Below are 6,938 nucleotides of genomic sequence, written 5' to 3'. Positions count from 1 at the left end.
ATCTTGCCTTCGAACTTTATTTTACTCGTTTTTCTTTGTTCGGACTCCGTTTAAAGTGATTTGTGTAGTGTTGGGTTAGTAACGGAGCCTAGTTTATAATTTGCATTGAAATATAAAAGAAATGAATATATGCATGCTATGTAAAGAAATTAAACATATAAAACTTGGTCAAGTTTTGCCCCAACAACTGCCGAAAAGTTACCAATACAAACTCACATCTTCCAAAAGGAACACCATCAAAAGGGGTCAAGTGGACATTGGGATCTAACGATGTCGAAGCAGTGTTAGAGTCATTTGATTCCTGAGTAGACTAAAATTCAGATGCATATTTTGTTTAAAAGTAGTTGAGAGATCCAAGGTCTTTCATCTGAAAATGTTGACCAAGGTAATGTTGGAGGTCGAATATAGCATGTGGATCATTATTAGTAATAATCATATCATCAACATAGAGAAGAAGAAAATCAATACCATGAGGTGTCTAGCATGTAAAGAGCGTAGCACATAAGTGCTAGAGGCAAATCCAAGCTGAGTAATGATAGAGCAAAACGTTACAAACCAAACTCGTAGGGGCTATTTCAGACCATATAATGCTCGACAAATGAGGCACACCTTGTGAAAAGGAGGAGAAGTACAGTGAGGTGACTTTATATAGACTTCTTCAAACAGGGTCCCACTCAGGAAATCATTTTTGACATCCATCTGAAGTAAAGGCCACTGCTTCGTAGAAGCAACTGCTAACAGACTTTGAACAGATGTCATTCGAGTCACAGGAGCAAATGTTTCTTCATAGTCAAACCATATTGTTGGAAGTATTATTTTGCAACAAGACGAGTCTTATAACGCTCAATAATGCCATCAAAGTGAGTCTTTATTTTGTAAATCCACTTGCATTTGATAGGTCTTTTACCATAAGGTAAATCAACATAGTCCCAAGTGTGCGTCTTTTCAAGACTCTATAATTCACATTCATCGCTTTCTACCATAAAGGGTCAGCACTGACCTCTTCATAAGAGGTAGGTTCAATAAGGGAAACAATAGTAAAAAAACAGTGATAATATTAGAGATGAATGACCCTCACCCGAGTAGAACGACAAAGAGGAGTATCTGGAGTAGGCTTAGGAATATTATTAGAGACAGATAGTTGGTTTAGGTTTATAGGAGCAAGTGCAGATTGAGCAAGCTCAATATCAGAAGTGGACTTAGAGAGAGGAAAGAGTTCAACAGATGTATCAATGAAAAAAAGATGGGGACTTGAGAAAGAGGTGTGGAATGAGGACAAACGAGAGAACATAATATCTCGCAAAAAGTGACATGGCGAGATATACAAATTTGGTTGGAAAGAGGATCCCAACAATGAAAACCTTTATGTTTTATGTCATAGTCAAGAAAGCAAAAGAGGCAAGCACATGGTTCAAGTTTAGTGTGTTCGTGAGAATGAAGAAGAACAAAGCATGCACAACAAAAAACTGTAAGGTTAGAGAGGGGAGGAGTACCATATAGTCTTTTGAATGGAGAGATGTTCTAAAGAACAGAAGAAGAAAGACGGTTGATAGTATAGACGGATGTGAGAGTAGCCTCACCCAAAAATTTCTCAAGACAAAAGGTAGAAAGAAGTATGGCATGAACCAAGTCAAGAATGTGGTGATGTTTACACTCAACATGCCCATTTTGTTGAGAGATGTGGGGACATGAGTGTTGAATGAGAGTGCCTTGCTGGAAGAGAAAAGAAAGAAGAGTGGAGTCTTTATATTCCAAAGCATTATTAGTGTGGAGGGTTTTGACAGGATAAGAAAATTGAGTGTGGTTCATGTTAGCAAACTCAATATAAGTGTGAGATAATCCAAAGCGATGTTTAAGAAAATAAATCCATGTAAACTAAGAGTAACGATCAATGAATAGAAAATAATAACGATAACCATTAACAGTAGTAGTAGGGGCAAGACCCTAAATGTCAGAATGAATTAAATTAAAAGGTTTATCGCATATAGATCTGGAGTGAGAAAAAGACAAAACAAGTTGTTTAGCAAGTTTGCAATTTAAGAAACTAAAAGGAATAAACTAGTAATGTTATTCAAATTGTTAATGAAAATTAAACAACAAAGTTTTTCAGAAGAAGCATGACTAAGACAAAGATGTCTTTGATATGTATCAGAGTTAATGGTAGGAGCAGAGATAGATGAAGGAGAAGGAAACTGGAGTGATGTAAGCTCAAACAATCTTCCCACTTTGCGATCTATGCCAATCGTCTCTCCCATCTGTGGATTATGAACCTGACAACCATTGGGAGAAAAAAAACAGTTAAGCCAAGATCACACAATTGACCAACAGACACAAGTTTAAAGGTTAAGTTTGGGATACAGTAAGTATGGGGAAGACTCAAACTGGGAGTATCATGTAAGCCCCATTCTGTTCTCGTCTACTTTATCTATTTATTTAATATCTCCTTCAGAGTTATTGTTGTGATAAGGAAATCGGAACAATTTTGGTTTGGAACAAGACTTGGAAATTAAGTGTTAAAATGATGGAAATTATAAGAAATGGTCAAAGTAGAAGTATAATGTTAAGTTGGGGGCATTATGGTCATTTCTTACTATTACTATCATTATTATCTACTTCTTCTTTCCTCTTAGTGGGTTTTTTTAAAAATAATAATAAAAAAAAGAGAACAACATTTCTTCTTCTTCTTCTCCAAAAAAAATCGTGAAGCCCCCTTCTCTCTCTAGAACTTCTCTTCCACTCACTCTCTCTCTCGCACGCCGGCCACGGCACAACTTGTCGTCGACAACGCGGCCGAAAATCCAAAGTCACCGATTCTCCCTCTGTCTCACCGATATTTCTCTCTTCTCTTATCAACCATCACCGTCCATTGATCGGAGTATGTTCGATGCATTTGCCATCGTCAAACTCGAGGTTGGAAGTTTTGGTTGGAATTTGGTAAGCTTGGTAACATCTCATTGTTTAATTAGAAAAGTTTCGAATACCCATTAAGTTTCCGCTTTATTTTCACAATACCCATTACATTTCATGTTATATTTGGATTCTTGGACGATTTTAGCTGCTGTCCAGCGAAAGCTCGGAATTAGGCATCTTGGCACAACTTGGGTAAGATTATAAGCTCTATGGAGTAGGTCTTGAGTACCCATCTAATTTTAGTGATAATATTGAGAAATCCATGATGATGGATACTTGATTTAGTTAGGATGCTGTCCATTGAAGTTGAGTACTTTGCTTTCTTGGTAAAGTTTATTTGTTAAAATTAAACATCCATGATACTTGGGTCCTAGAGTTGAAGTTTAGAGGTTGAAAATGAGTTTTCCATTAACTTTGGAGTTCATTTTTATGTTATTTCTATAAGGTTCAGAACATAAAATGTTTTAGGTAATATTAAGAATTGTTTAAGGTTGTTTGACTCACATTAATATAACAGAAGTGTGGTAAACACAGACCAACTCTGATGTTCTCATCGGTTTGAGCTACACAAAAAGAATTAACAGGTGAGATTTAAATTTTCTGAAATCTAATTCATTTTTGCACAAATTTTATGAAGGAAGCCTAACCAAATTCTAAGGTTTATTGGGTGAATTCTCACACAAAATATAGAGCAAGTGTTTTCACGCGAAATCAGAAGATCTCTGTTATTTTTAGTATTTTAGAGTGTACCAATGAAGTTAGGATCTCTATTTAGTATGGTTGGAAAGCTTATTCAATGTACTAAAACTTTTATGAAGAATTTGTGAGCTAAATATGATTGAAAGTAAGTTTAATTTCATAAAGAAGTCAGAGAATAGCAGAAGATTTCGTTTTTGAACACTCTCTGTTTCGGGCCAATACTGTAGCAATCTGTTAAGAATCGTATTGTCCTTCCTTCAGGTAAATTATAGAGAACATCCAAATAAAGATTTTGACATAAAGAAAACTCATTTTGGTTAAGTATTGGAAGAGTTATGATCATTTGAAGTTCATGTTGCGAATCTGGAAAATTTTGAGAAATGTGTTGTCGAGGTGATTTTGATATGGTTTTAGATAAATTTTAGTGGGTTCTCTCATGTTTGGGTGCTTGTGGCATTAAGAGATTGATGTGATGCTAAGGGTCCAAAGTTGGAATTTTTTAGAATAGATTAAAGCATGAAGGGATAATTCAATTTAAGTCTTGGAAGAGAGAAATTGGAGTCTTTGGAGCATAAAATAGTTTGAGTTGGCTTTATAAAGTATGTTGAAGATTATTGTGTCGTCTTGTTTTGTAAAGTTAATTGATAAACCTTAATCTTGTTTCAGGCTAGATCGAAGTGGGAAAGGCGTAAAATCCCGAGGGATCGAGTAATTGATTGTGAGTGGCTTAAATTCAAGTATTTTCATTATAAATCTAGTATAATTATTCTAGTATGAAAATTTAGAATATGATTGCCTTATGATTTATGTGTTATAAAGGTTTTCAAATGTGATTTTCGGTTTTCCATGAACTCTTGTATTTCGAAACTGTGGTTGAACCCAAACTTATTAAGTAAGTTTAGATGACAACTTGTTTCTAAACATTCATTGATTTATAACTAGATTTGAAGGAGTTCTAAAAGTATGTATTGATGGCTAAGGATCCAAATATGTGAAAACGTGTTTCTAACCATGTTTGATTTGTTTTCAAACTTGAACTGTGTAACATTATGGATGTTGGTGATTACCCTTAAGGCTACGAGAATGTGTTTCTGTAGCGCCACCTACGGTTGTCAGGGGATTCCGTGGCTGAAAGAGGTCGTGACCGGAGATCCGAGAACCTGAGCCTAGGTGAGGACGTGGATGAAGAATTGTGATATGGCTTCGGGCCTGCTTAACCCATGGTTGGGTGGCTCTATGTGCACATAGGAGCGGTATGTTGTTACCGTGGTAGGTGCTAAGTATGCGTGAGCTCCGTTTGGCCGCGTGTTTCCTTGTGGATTGGATCACGTGTGAGCTATCCTTGGGTTGTATGCTTAGTACGCTATCATGGTTGGATTGGATTGGTTAGATCGGATTGGATGGAGGTTGTTATCGTGGCGGGTACTAAATATGCGTGAGTTAGTTTTGGCCGCATGATTTTTAGTCATGTGCGAGATTTCTTTGGCCGTATATTTAGATGTCTTGCCATGGTTGGTTTGGATACAGGTTTGTTGGCGTTACTTATGGTTTATGGTAATATGATCTAATATTTTAATTATCATTTCGCTGTTGATTTTGTACCTAAACCGTTAAATGTATGTTTTATAAGTTTTTTTTTAAAAAAAATAAACAAAATTGCCACTCACTGAGTTTCAACTCACGTTTTCAATGTTTTCTGCCCCCCCCCCCCCCCAGGTTGTGAACCAAAGGCCAAGTGTTGATTTAACGCTCGTCATCAGTCGTAGATCTCCATTATGCTTGTATGCTTATAGTAAATTTTTGCATCATGGAGTAGTTAGATGTGATGAGAGTGAGGTTAAGAACTTGTGTTGAATTTTCCTCTTAGAACGAAATCATGTGTATGTAACTTTTAAGCTGATTGTGAACTTTACTGAAACTCTGAAACTGTTTGGATAAGTGTGTGGTGAGACACACTTGCGGCGTTGTGGAGTTTTGAAGTTAAGTTACATATAGAAGTGCAAAATCTCTCCTTTTTAGGTTTGACTAACTCATATTTTAGGGGAGATGCTGCCGAAATTTTTAATGAATTTTTTTTAAAGGTGTTTTATAAATCTTATCTTTGAGAAGGATTGTTTAAGGGAGTAAATTCACACCACAATCTAAGTTAGAGGGGAAAACTTAGAACGGGGTGTGAAATATCAATTGTGCCAATATGAGATATGTTCATACAATTACCATCAAAACATAAATTGGAGGTAAAGATTTTATAACACTAGAAGTAGTCATAAGAGAAAAATCAAATGTCATATGGTTCCAACAGATAGAGTCAAGAAGTCATCAATTGTCTGATGAGAGAGTAAGAGCAAAAGAATATGATGAAATTAACTAATTTAATAACCTCTAAAGGTCACTTATATGAAGTTCGGGGGAGGAGGAATTATCTGAAGCAGTAGCAGCAACAATAAAGGAGAAACTGGGTCTATTAATGTTTCTTGCTTTTGTAGGATAAGCTGGAGGTCGAGGTGGTCTTGTAGGACAATTATCCAGAATATGACCATGCTTATGGCAGTACCTTCACTTATTTTAACGCAATCAATAAACTTATGACCAGAAAGCTTGCAATTTTTACAAAACGTGGTTGTCGCTCCATTAGGTGAATAAGTGGTCCTGTCAAGTACTGTGCTAATGGGTCGAATAATATGGTATTTTCTATTATGCTAAAAAAGAAGACAAAAAATGAAGTAGATCTAGGGGTAGAGAAGACAAAATCGAAGAATATTTCGGGCAAAGAAGACAAAAATAAGGTAGATCTCGGGGTAGAGGAGACAAAAACGAAGCAGATCTCAGGACAGAGAAGACCAAAACAAGGTAGATCTCAAGGTAGAGAAGACCAAAACAGTACAGATCTAGATCTCAAAGTGGATCCTGAGGCCGATCTTAGGGTAGAGCAGACTGAGACAAAGCGAATCCCACTAAAGTTTGCGAGTTGAGCAATGGAGTAGATCTCGTAGCGGATCTTAAGGTAGATCTTGGAGCAAGGTGTCACTAAAAGCAGAGCAAATCTAGGCGAATGAAGCTAGGGCGAGCGAATCTTAGTGAATGAAGTCGGAGTGGAGCGGATCTCAGTTGCAAGATCTTGGAGCAAGGTGCCACTGAAGTAGAGCGAATCTGGGAAAGTTTGAGTCTCTGAGCAAGTTCTCGGAGCAAGTTCTCATAGCAATTTGAGTAAAGTTTGTGATTCATCGATGTGGTCTAGTACGGATCTCGGTTGCAAAGGTGTTGATTTTTTATTGTGCTCTATAATAATTTTATGGATAATTGGTTTATTGTTTAATTATTTAATGAAA

The 6,938-nt window shown here is 36.5% G+C and overlaps 1 long non-coding RNA gene across 3 annotated transcripts; it reads left to right on the top strand.

Annotated features, from left to right (window-relative positions):
• The first annotated feature begins 2,652 nt into the window (after nucleotides 1-2,652).
• Nucleotides 2,653-5,702, top strand: LOC107991889 (uncharacterized). Of its 3 annotated transcripts, XR_007824416.1 has the most exons (6): nucleotides 2,653-2,934; nucleotides 3,056-3,102; nucleotides 3,428-3,494; nucleotides 4,276-4,327; nucleotides 4,684-5,136; nucleotides 5,326-5,702. It is a non-coding gene; the product is annotated as an uncharacterized LOC107991889 (long non-coding RNA). The 3 variants fall into 3 exon arrangements; XR_007824448.1 differs by lacking the exon at nucleotides 5,326-5,702 and having other exon boundaries at nucleotides 4,707-5,315; XR_007824381.1 differs by lacking the exon at nucleotides 5,326-5,702 and having other exon boundaries at nucleotides 4,684-5,315.
• The last annotated feature ends 1,236 nt before the right edge of the window (nucleotides 5,703-6,938 follow it).

Source organism: Cucumis melo, chromosome 1 (assembly GCF_025177605.1).
Source record: "Cucumis melo cultivar AY chromosome 1, USDA_Cmelo_AY_1.0, whole genome shotgun sequence".
Lineage (NCBI taxonomy): Eukaryota > Viridiplantae > Streptophyta > Magnoliopsida > Cucurbitales > Cucurbitaceae > Cucumis > Cucumis melo.
The sequence above is the reverse complement of the archived record's forward strand: the minus strand, read 5'-3'. Positions and strand labels throughout refer to the sequence as shown.